Source organism: Dasypus novemcinctus, chromosome 25, assembly GCF_030445035.2.
Source record: "Dasypus novemcinctus isolate mDasNov1 chromosome 25, mDasNov1.1.hap2, whole genome shotgun sequence".
Lineage (NCBI taxonomy): Eukaryota > Metazoa > Chordata > Mammalia > Cingulata > Dasypodidae > Dasypus > Dasypus novemcinctus.
The window spans coordinates 36,164,815-36,177,549 of NC_080697.1; the positions used below are offsets into that span (position 1 = coordinate 36,164,815).

Here is a 12,735-nt window from a genome sequence, read left to right on the forward strand (position 1 = left end):
GTATGGTTTAGCCATCTCTATAGCTACACTATAAGCAAAAATGCAAGGAAGAAATTCCTTTAAAAATCTGAGGAAAATGATGCCCAACTTAAGATTCTATACCCAACCAAATCAATACAACATAACTTCATATTATATCATAATGTATCTCAGGAATTAAATGTAAAGGTAGACTAAAGGCAATTTCAGGCATTAAAGGTTTAAAAAACTTATCTTCCAGGCCCTCTTTCATAGAAAGCTGTGAAAGGTGCTCGTCTACCAAATAAATGAGTAAATCAATAGAGAGAAAGACATTGACTTCAGGAAATGAAGAATCCAATTCTCCAGAAATAGAATCCTCGGTAGGCTTGATGGGAGATCTTAGAATGGCAGCTGGAAACAGGCACAGAGAGCAATGAGTCTAGGCTGGGGCAAGTTAGAAGGCTCTGTCATGGGAGAGAGGTCTCCAGGACAATAATATCATAGCTACCTGGTATGTGTGAGTATGTTAAAAGGAGACTTAAATAATTGGGACAGAATTTGTAGTGAATAAAATGGAAGGTAATTTTCAAAATAAGAAACAAAAAAGCTATTATTAACTGTAGAGTTAAAAAAGTTGTTCAAGAAAGGAAAAGTAAGCATACTGTACTAAAAGTCTCCAACTATGAATAGTTTTCAGACTCCTAATTAAATAAACATTGACTATCAATGTAACAAAAATTATGACATAATTATATTGGGCAGATGGGGATATGGGTGGTGACAGACAGACTAAATCCTCATCTTTCACCAAAGACATTAATAGATAATGTCGAAAACAGAAAAATCAGAAGTAGTGCTCTAAGCCTGTTGTATAGAGAAATGAATTCAAGTACCAAAAGAACCAACTGAAAGTTAAAAGTGTTTTACTTTGAGCATTACAAAAGTGTTGAGGAATTGTATTTCATAATCGTATTACAGACTGATTCTCCTCATTGATATATATTATGGTACACGTGATAAAAAATATAAAGACTAATTTAAAAATGAAAGCAAAAATGAATTCTGGATATTATTAATAAATGGCCACGCATCCCAGGGAGAAATTTCTATGGTCCAAGAAAAAGACTTGTGAAGGATTTGCTGTAAGAGAAGGAAAAGCTGAGAGTATGAAAACAAAGTGGTAACCAGATGAGGATTTTAAATCCTAGCAAGTGCTGACAATGTAATGCTAGTAGTCCCAGCACACCGCAGGGTAGGCAATTTTCCAAAGGTTTTCACCTTTTCTGGGGAGGTTTTGGCAACTGTAAGAATGCATTAACAATAATAAAATGGAAGTCAACAGACAATAGCATTTACTTTGCAAAAATACATATTTTGAACATCTTTTTAGAACCCTAGAATGGGGAAGAAAAATGAAGGCAAAGTGAATAGAAATTTATGTAAACAACTTTTAGCAAGCACCACGGGTACTTGTTTTCAGATCTAGTTTGCTGCATGAAGTAGTTGGAGCAGCACGTTCTCCTTCCCTTTATATATAGCATGCATAGTAATAGGCTCTCTGGATCCTATTGGTTCCCAAACAGAAAGCATTTTAGGTAAAAACAGACACTAAAGCTCTCCTTTATTTTCCAAGATAAGCTGTCAAATTTGGAAGCTATTTACTGGAGCAGAATGAATAATCAGAGATAACAGAGTTATGGTAATTCGAAAATATTCAAGGGAAAACTTTGGATGAACAAAACCTATACCTAAATTTGTAAATCCTCCTCTCCTCATTTCCCCACAATGGGTAGATACTCATGTATTTTTTTTCTTAATGTCCAACATGTTTTATACCAATTGCATACACAACTTCTCATAAGATGCTAATTAGTTAATATCATTCAAAGCTCTGGAAAGTGAATACACAAAATAAATAAGGTTCATTTAGAATTTAACAATTTAGTTACTGGAATTATTAATCTTGCTGGCTGTTCTCTTTGGTGTGGCTGACCAAGATGCAAAAGAACAAGTCCATAGACTTTGATATCAGATCTGACCTGATAGCAAAGATTCAAATCTTAGTATTCTGTCATTCTTTATGTAGCTTACTAAGTCATCTCAGGAAAAAAACAACCTGCCCAAGGTTCAGTGTTCTTATCTTTTGAAATGAATTTAATAATAGCAACCATAGAGGTCAGAGATGAGGGTTAAATGAGATAATGAATTTGAAAGACACTAGTGCACATATATGATATAAAAAATTATAATACGTTAGATGGAATGAATGTTTCTTTCCCCCTCATCATCTTGTATCATCTCCTTTGCCGGAGAATTCTCAGGGAGGTCAACACTTATGAAATCTCCTGGTGATCTGGGCACATTCTAAAATCAGAAAGGTAAGCCAAATCTCTCTTGAATTTTGTATTCTTTTGTATTATTCCCACATGTCCCATATAATATATTTTGATTAAAAGAACAAATAATCAACGTCAACTCAGTAACTGAAAAAGATACCATGTATTCAATAAGTCATCCCTATCCCTAATTCCTAAACGAATCAATGAAAATAAGATTATGATCTCTAGGCCCATAGTTAGCACTCAATAAACAGATGCAGATCTATAGTCGGTGCTCAGAGAAGGAATTCCCTTCTTTTTAGAAGGAAAACTTCTTAGAGAAGGAAAACCCTTTAGATTCAGTGCACTACATCGATGCAGGAAGACCACACCTCTCAACACCTCACGCCCCTCCCATCTTTGCATATTACTGAATTGGTTCAAATTTAGGTGTGGGCGGCCGTCCGAGACTGCATCCTAACTTGCTGGTGCCTCTACTACCAGAAAGTACAGAGATGAAAGATGGCTGTAAACTGACCAAAATCTTCTCTGACTTTGTTTCTTTAAAAATTACTTTTTAGATGGCTCTTTAATAGTAACACTCTTTTATTACTTTAAAAATAATACGTGAATCTGAGTAAGAGAGCTCGGTCTTGTTCGGTGTGTATGAAAGAGGCCATCCAAAAACCTGCCTTTGATGTTTTCCTTTTTCTTAAAAAAAATCTAGAACCAAGTAGGCAAGTAAACACCAATGAACTTGCTGCATGCAGGTCTACCCTGAGGTGCAGAGCTGTTAGGAATGCGTCTTGGCCTGAGAATCAGAAAAGACCCTGGCCCTAATCTTGACACCACCTTAAACCCTAGAGGTAAATCATTTCCCAGTTTACCATGTTGGAGTAGGTGATTTCAAAAGTTTTTAGAAAGGTATAATATATTGGGGATACATCTATAAAGAATTTGTAGAGTCAAAGTAGACATTTGGAGGGATAAAATACTTTTCGGATCAACTTCTTTGTTCATCCAATCAGTTGATGTTAACTTCTATAGGCTAGGCTTTGGGCTAGGTACTATAGGATTACAAACATTAATTAAACATTCTTCCTTCACTTCCAGTAAATTTCAATCTAGGAGGAATGACAAGACAAGCATCAGAGGAACTTTAAGACAAGATAGAAGATGGTCACAGTCCTGAAAGAGGAATAGATGCTGTATAACCAGATTGCAGAGCAAGGAGAGAGCACTCCCACTCTGAAAAAGGGAAATGAGCACATGACCAGTTAACTAGTTTGGGCTGGGCATGTTAAGTGCCAAAGGAGTACAAGAACAACAGTTAACAACAACAAGTGGTTTACTTTATCCATGACTCACTAAATTGGCAGTAGGGAGAAATACCCATCATACTAGATATTGACATAGCAAATTTCAGGGACCTGGTTCTTATTGGCACTTGTGAGTAGGATTGCAGGCATCTGTGCCAGAAGATCCAGTTTAGGGGAGTTGCTGGTTTTCTGTTATGAGAAGCACTGTCAAAGAACTACCAGAGGATGTATGTGGTAACATTGGCATCTTTTCTAATTTTCATCCTTCATTCAATTTTTTTAAATTGTTTTTTTCAAAAAAAGTTTCAGAGACATAGTTTAAAAGTTGTGCCCAAGAGAGGTTAAGGTGGCCTCTCTGTGCATGTTATTTAATCCTGTCCAATTATTATTGGGTTATGTTAAATGGCAAACATTTAACATACACACCCATACACATTCATCTTACCAGCATACACAAGAGAGACCCTTCTCCCTTGCAAGCTTGAAGAAGTAAGCTGCCATTTTGTGAAAGGACTTATGGAGAGGACCATGTGTCAAGGAACTGTGAGTGGCCTCTAGAATTGGGAGCAGCCCCCAGCCAAGAACCAAAGAGAAAAAAGAAACAACTGCAACTTGTGAGAACCACTGCAAGTAGATGAATTCTTCTGACCACCTGAGGGAGCTTGGAAACAAATCCTTAACCAGTTGAGCCTCTGATGATAGGACAGCTTACACCATACCTTGACCACTGTCATATGGGATGCTGGAAAGCTGACCTTGCTAAACAGTGCCTGGATTTCACTAGAGAAACTATAAGATAATATATGTGTGCTGTTTAATCTGTTAATTTTTGGGTTATTGGTTGTGCAGCATAGACAGGGAATATAATACATAGAATTCAGAAAAAAGAATACAATTGTGGTAGGTAAATACCAATAAAAGCATATGATTCCTTTCTATGTATAGGATAATGTATGAGTAGTATAAAAACTGGCTACATGTGAAGAAAACCCAGTATAGAGAACTTAAAAACAAAGTGATCACTCATGATTCTCTATCATGTGATTAGATTAACATCATTTAATTTTCTAGTGAATTTAAAATATGATTTGATCTTGAGCAATTTGGTTTGGGGCATCTAGAATATATGAAATTATATATGTCACAAAAAACCTTTCCAGTGAAGAGTTCAGAGCATCTTGATAAAATACCTCATGCAATTTCAGAGAATCTGGAAAACAGAGATAAACAAAACAAAACAAAACATGTATTTTGCTGGATGTGAGGCTGCTGAATAGCAAGTCACTTCTCATTATTCATGTGAGTGTATGCTCTGTTGCGCATCTGTGAGAAATCTACCTCACTGCTACAGATAAGGAGCTTTCTAGATTCCTTCCGGTTGTAGGTTTGCATTATGAAAGTGAATTTTTTTTCTTTGCATCATCCAATTAAATACAGGGTTTCGTATGTTGTTAATATTTATTTGGCCCTGTGCTGGAGAAGCCTAAACACACACACACATATATATATATATATATATATATATATATGCATAATTAACCTCATCCTCCTCTCAGTTCAGGTAAAGTTCACAGACCCTGGATTCCAGACAATTGACAGAGTTCCTGGCATCCTGAAGTCATCTCCAGATACCCTAATTCCTTCAGTAACCACAGATTCTTTGCTATGGTCTTTGGTTACACTTAATACTGGACTCCGAAACATAATTTTACTTGTGATATCTGCTTTAGGGTCTAGGTATTAGCTTCTTTTCCAAATTCTGTGGAGTCAGTGATATAATAGCCTTGTGCCCTATAAACACTTTGGACTCTAAAAAAATATGATGCAGAAAGTAGTAAAACTCCTCAGAGAAAGCAGCCTGGGTGGGGAAAACCTCAATTCCCCTGGATCTGACTGAGCAGAAAAATAAGGTGGAGATGTTAAAATTTTGACATTGAATTTTATCCCCCAAGCACAAGAGAAGGTGATATTAGGCATTATTTCCTTTTGGCTTAACATCTTTGAACTAAATTATGAGAACCTTTGGTGAATTACGTTGGTTAGCGTGGGATGGCAAAAAGGAGAATTAATTTTCAGTTAGAATCAGAGTGGCCTAGAGTTGACTTATTTAGAGCCTCTACATATCATCAACTGTGAAGGTCCTTTGGAAGCCTCCAGGTCCAGACACTAGGAAAGGGCCATGTGGCCAGTACAGAGGATGAAGCACTTTGGAAAGCAAAGTGTCACACCTCTAGCTCTGTTGGGATAAGAAAGAAACCAGGGGATGTGTAGCTGTGGTTGGTATTGACAGTCTTCTTAGAACCATGAGTGGCAGTAGTCAGAGTGAAGCAGACTACATCACAGGAGAACCAAGGCGGAAAGGTCATGAGTGTTTGAACATCTTTGAGCCACTGAATCCACCAAGCCCTGGCCCAATGCTTTCTTGGACTTTCATTTACAAAGCATAGTGATGATTCAATGATTTCAACAAGTAAAAAACCAACCAAACAAACAAATAGGTAAATAAATACTAATATTCACCTCTTGATGTACTTGACATTTATTGTATCTCTTAATCCTTAAATTGAGGCAGGTAATATTAGTAACCTCATATTAGAGACTGAAAAATTGTTACACTGTTATTAAAGGGGAAGGCAAGATCTCCGCAAAGCACTGTTTGATTGAAACCTATATGTTATTCCACTATGCCTCATGCATTTTCTCCCTGAATTGTTAATAAATCTGTTATTGTACAGTAGAAAGAAAATGTGAGAATTATCCAGTCAAATCTGATATCCCATGGCCAGGGATGACAACTGCATTTCTGATTTGGGGGAATTGGGAAATGAATTCTGGAAATATGAGGTATATGTTAAATTGACCCTGCAGATATTCTCTGGCAGTTTGAACATTTGAGTTTATGTTAAATGAGCTTAAATTAAATTTTGTAAATATGTGTGATAAATACTCTTAAAATCTAAGAGTGACTACCTCCCTGCATTTAAAAAAAAAAAACTTGAAAAGGAATAGGGAAAGTGATGCTTACTTATTTTCAAAGATAGCAAAAGTGGTGTAAGGAACCCTGAATTTTCTGGATTATTTTAAATGCCAGATATGTGTGTGTATGTCGGTGTGTGTGTTTAACAACAGCAACATCAAAATAGCGAATCACAAGGAAACACCTGTGCAGGTGCCACACTTCCTCTAAATCTCACTCTCCCTTGGGTGCCTACAGACACAGCCCTGAAGCAATCTGAGAAGACTCTGGTGGTTTTGACTTCCTTATGATTAAGGAAAGGCACGATTGTAAAACCAGATAAATCCCACCTGCCAAACAAATTAGGCTACCAGCCCCCTTTTCCCAGGAATCCGAATCAAACACTTTGGTATATATCCAAAGGGATTAGGAAGTGTCTTCACAAAATATGTTGAGTATAGATATTTTTGAAAAGGATGGAGAGCATCTGATGGTGATATAACTGCACATCTTCATTTTAAAAGGTAAATATTATTTGTCATATTGGGAGTGAACTGTAGGTACATTTTCAAATACACCTAATGACATGTCTATCCCATACACATCATTAACAGAATCAGTTAATATGTTGGAATGCATTTATATATGAAAATGTAGCTTATTCATTTATTGTGTACTCATCATTATCTCTAAAAATGGTAATCTCATAATTATTTTTTATTTTCATTCTTATTGCCTTTGGGTGCCTTGGCAAAGGGAAATGATTGCTGCTAAATTGCCCTCACATTTCCAAAAGCTTGACTGAATTGATGTTTTGGCAATGTGGATCATGGATAGAAGATTGCACATTCTTTCAGATAAACCATTAGTGTAGATTTTGCAAGGATGCTTGTCATTCTCATACCCCTGCCCACCCCTTTCTTGGAAATGGGTTATTAAAATTGCATTAGAAGTTGTGACCCCCAAATTGTACATAAAAGTAAAAAAGATGCAAAATTGACACCGATGTCATTTGTGTCTGTGAGAGTAGATATCAAAGAAATCAGAATGGAGTTGAGCAATAAACAGATTAAATGAATACAATCTATTGGTGAAACAATTGTATGTGTATGTTCATATCAGTGTACTAGTAGCATGTACATACACGAGCTCATTCTGAATTGAGTAATGTGTTACTTGGACCTAGATAACTTGGGCTCTCCTGTTTGGAGAGCATGGAATTAGAGCCTTTATTATCATAGCAATCTGAGAAGATGCCTCACCATGTTCTTGTGAGAGATACCATGAGCATATGCAAATTCATATCCAACATTCTGGCCAAAATATAAGTCTCCAAAGAAGGTAACCCCAATTAATTTGGGACAGTAGCTCCAGTTTAGTTGGCACAGAATTGTTTTCTTAGTGAGTAAGCACCTTAAACCTTAATCTTCAGAAGATAAAAAAGCTACATATAGGGATGATAAAGTAAATTACATCACCATCTTAGTATTATTGTGACAGGTGTAGGAATCATCTTTATATATTTGGTATTTTGAAATGTAATGTTTTTATAATTTCTCATGTAATAAGATTTGACATGACATTAAAAATCTTCAAGTGATACTAGATTTGTGGCTTTTTAAAAATAATGTTATTGTGAAACAACTTCAAATTTAGAGAAATGTTCCAAGTATAGTACAAATAATTTTATTTTCCTGAGCCCTTTAAGAATAAGTTGCCAACCTAGTGCTTCATCATTCCTGGATACTTAAGTGTGTGACCCCTACAAGCAAACACCCTCTCATACATAACCATCATACCGCCATCCGAAGTAGAAAATTAACATCCCCGCATTGCTACATCCATTCCTCATGCCACATTCAGGTTTCACAAATTGTCCACCAACTGTCCAAAGGAACCAGTTCAGGATTGTGTGCTGAATTTAGTTGACATGTTTGGTTTGGAACAATTCCTTAGTCTTTCCTTGACTCTCATGTACTTGACACTTGAAGACTCTAGGCAGGTTAGTTTGTAGATGGTCCTTCTATTTTGGCTTGCCTGTTATTCTCTTACGATTAGATTCAGGGCTATACACCTTCATTGGTTACGTTCAGTCTAATTAATATTTTGTGGGGGTGGGGGTGTATTTTGAGAGTATTTATATATTCTGACCTTCCTAGAATCATGGTTTCCTGTTTGATCGATGGGTTATAATCTGTTATTGTTTTTTGTTTTAGCAGAGTGCCCCAGATATTGCCAGTAGGAATCCCTGTATCTTTTGACATGTCCCCATCATTCTTTGAGCACATCCTTACTTTCTGGCACAAGATGTTCCAGGTTCATCTTATATCTTCTCTGCCCCAGGCTGGAATCAGCCATTTCTTCAAGGAGCCGGGTTCCTTGTTGGAAAATGGTACTTAGAAAACCTGTGTTTCCTGTGTTGCTCTTGAGGGGTTGCTTCTCCTAGGACCTCTCAGGAAAGAGGGTTAGGTAAAGTGTGTAGGTATATATGTGTGTATATCAATACACAGGCAGACTCACCCACAAGCATATTTATACCCTTTATTTATTTTAATATTGATCTAAAAAATTTGAAAACTAGTTTGCACAAACATCTTCAATTCTGACGCTGCACCAAAAGTTTCACTTTGCTTTTTGCCTTTCCATGGATAATTTGGGTTATTCCTTAGAAGGAGAAACCTGTATACATTATCCTTAAAAGATGGAGCCCTTCAAATCAAAGCCCTTAGAGGTAACCAATCTCCCCTCCATGCCCCCGCCCATGTGCTCCCCACTTCATTCTGCCTAGCTCCGTCACCCCTCCACGGCGATGCCCTCCTCACCCCATCCCGGCTCCTGCACCCCAACAGTGCACACTGGCCTGGTCCCACGCTGGCACCTGTCTCTCCCCACTTGGGCTCAGCCTCCCAGGCCACCTTTCTGCAGGGAACTGTCCTAATCTGCTTGGGTTCTGACTCTATGTGCCAGGCCTCCCCTGCTGTGGGGCTCTCATGCCTGTGCCAGGACCCCCAGGGCTCTGACAGCCTACACGGGCCATGCCCTGTGGTGCCCTCCCCACCAGTTAGCTCGCTGATGCCCCTCTCAGGTGCCCTCCTTGCCCCACTCGTGCCCTGGCACACCGTGCAGAGTCACCACTCCCCGGGGGTGCCCTTCTCATCCCACTTGGCCTCTAACACTCTCTAGGCCACTGCAACCCCCCACTGCGCCCACCCCCCACTGCATAGACACCTCCCTTTTTGCATCCACTCCTCCCCACCCCCACCCCCCAAAAAGCTTTAGTACTGAATTGCTCAGGAAGGGAAGGAAAGAGAAAGGGAAACAGGTATTTGTGATTTTCAATGGAAACCAGTAGGAGAATTTTATGGAAAAATGTTCTTAAATTTTGTTCAGAAATTAGAGCACTTCAAAAGAAAATAGTTCCTCTTAAAATGATAGATACACCTAAAGCGTTCAAGAACATGTAATTTTTTTTGTAAACAAGAACATTAATCAACGTCTCCCTTGAAAGTGACTTAAAATACACTAGATCTGTAATACTGAATACATTTTTCAAGTTGAGATGAAAAGCTTGAGAAAGGTCAGATTTTTTTTTTGTTTGCCAATCATTGATTATTAATATAAAACCCTGATGTGACAATAATGTTTCCTTTCCATGCATAAAAATCATCCTTAGGGACACTAAAGAGGGCCACCAAGAGGAAACTGCAGTGCTACACATACCCCCCCCCACACACACACGCGCGCGCACACACACCTGGTCATTAATGTACCACCTGCCTGCGTCGCTGGGCTCAGAGCCCAGGTGTGCGTTATTGCATGACGCTTGGCCCAGGCTGCGTGGTGGGACCTGAGGCTTTGCTAGTCCCAGGAGGCTCTGCTCCGTCTTCCTGGTCTTTTGGACTGTCCTTCACCAAAGTCTACATCAAAAATCACTGTTTTCTTGACACCTTCTCCAAGGGTTTAATGTATACTAGTTGCACTTAATTTCATTACAATGTTTACATTTTATTAACAATTCATTGATTACAACTTTCCCTCTGGAGGAATGCAACTAAGGGAAGGCACGGAGTCATTCATTTTTATTCTTTTAGTGCCTGGTGCCTACTGTGTGACACACAGAAGCAGTTTATTGAAAGAATGGATGGAGAAAGGGAGGAAAGAAAAAAAAAAGAAAGGGAGGGAGCGAGGGAAAAAGGAAGGAAGGAAGGAAGGAAGGAAGGAAAAAAAGTAGGAAGGAAGGCTGGTCTTAATGGATTAAGAGAAGAGGTAGAGCTCTGAAATTACACTGTGCTTATAGCATAGTTTATTCAACTAGTCTCCTGTAGGTGGATACTTGAATTGTTTGTATTTTTCCTGTTATAAATGTTTTAATGAATAGATGTCTAAAAGCTTTTACAATATTTTCTAGTGCATCTTTGGGTTGTGCGTCTCTCTCTCTCTTTTTAAAGATTTATTTATTTTTATTTATTTCTCCCCCCTCCCCCCCAGTTGTCTGCTCTCTGTGTCCATTCGCTGTGTGTTCTGTGTCCACCTGTATTCTTGTCGGTGGCACCCGAAATCTGTGTCTCTCTTTGTTGCGTCATCTTGCTGCGTCAGCTCTCTGTGTGGGCGGCACCACTCCTGGGCAGGCTGCATTTTCTTTCGCGCTGGGTGGCTCTCCTTACAGGGCTCATTCCTTGCGCGTGGGGCTCCCCTATGTGGGGAACACCCCTGCGTGGCACGGCAGTCCTTGTGCATATCAGCACTGTGTGTGGGTCAGCTCAGCACACAGGTCAGGAGGCCCTGGGTTTGAACCATGGACCTCCCATGTGGTAGGCAGATGCCCTATCCGTTGGGCCAAATCTGCTTCCCTCTCTCTCTCTTTTTAAAATAATATTTATTGCTGGGATTCAGGGAACCCTGAATCAGTTGGCTTTTCCCCCTTCACCCCTTGCCCCCCGAGATGGCTTCCTTATCTGTCTGCTCATTGTTTCTACTCATTGTCTGCTGGCTGTGTCTGCTCATCATTGATTCTGCTCATCTTTTTTAGGAGGCACCAGGAGCCGAACACAGTACTTCCCATGTGAGAGGTGGGTGCTCGACTGCTTGAGCCACATCCCCCACCCCATGGGTCTTGTCTCTTAGAAGTAGCATTTCTAGATCAAAAGAGACATGGATATATAATTTTGTTTGATATTACTAAACTACCTTCCACAGTTTCATATTATTTTGCATTCTCACAAGAAAATATAGAGAAAGCCTGTCTTCCCAGTCTCCCCAATAGAATATTTTTTCAAACTTTGGATTTTATCATGATAGATGAGAAATAGTATCTCAAAATGATTGTAATTTAATTTCATTTAAAGTGAGTAATGACTTTAGAAAAAAAAATTGCCTTGTACTTTATACCAAGGAGCCCTCTGCATTCAGGAGTTACAGGAATAAGTTTCAAGGCCGATTTGCTCCTGGAAATACAGCACTGGAGGGACATGACGCACAAGCAGCAAGTTAGCAGAGGATCAGCGGGAGTTCTAGTGGAAATATTGGGGCCACCCCTACGAGTGCTGAAACTTGAGAAAATATATGCCTGTATGTGTGCAAATAAGGTTGCAACTCTGTGTATCTGAGTGTGTGCACCTGTGTACACACCTCCTTAGGCAAGTTCATTAAGTGGAATTCCATGAGCTGTTATATTCCATGAGCTGTTATCAAGTCTCAAGGAAGCCCTGGAATATGCTGTTCTGCTGTTAGTTGTCTCTGACCTTCTCTCTTGCCCTCTCCCCTTTGCCATTATGTAGGTTTTGTGCAGGGGCTCTGCACAACTCCATTCCCAACTCCATCTGGGAATTTGTCATCCGGGGACCCTACTAGGGTTTGCAGCATTATAGTCTCAAGCTGGAAATTTCTCGTCCCAAAGCACTGAAGCAATCAGTCTTGTCTCTCATGCTTATGATGTGGAGTCTTGCAACAAAATCCTGTCCCTGATGCTCTCAAAAGTTCAGCCTAATAATCAGAGCTGCCACCCTTCTCACACAGAATTTAACACATCTTTGTCTTGGAATCCATCTTTACCAAAGGATACACAGGGGTTGCTAATGGATCATGGAGGTGTTGTTAGCTATTAATGCTCACCATCCCTTGGTCCTCAACTTTACTGTCACAAGGGTGGGGTCAGAACATGGCATCTTCATCAGGCACACCG

At 39.2% G+C, this 12,735-nt stretch overlaps 1 long non-coding RNA gene across 1 annotated transcript; it reads left to right on the forward strand.

Moving 5' to 3' along the window:
* The first annotated feature begins 1,560 nt into the window (after positions 1-1,560).
* On the forward strand, positions 1,561-6,542 carry LOC131275995 (uncharacterized). The gene is made up of 2 exons (XR_009183466.1): positions 1,561-2,339; positions 3,393-6,542. It is a non-coding gene; the product is annotated as an uncharacterized lncRNA (long non-coding RNA).
* The last annotated feature ends 6,193 nt before the right edge of the window (positions 6,543-12,735 follow it).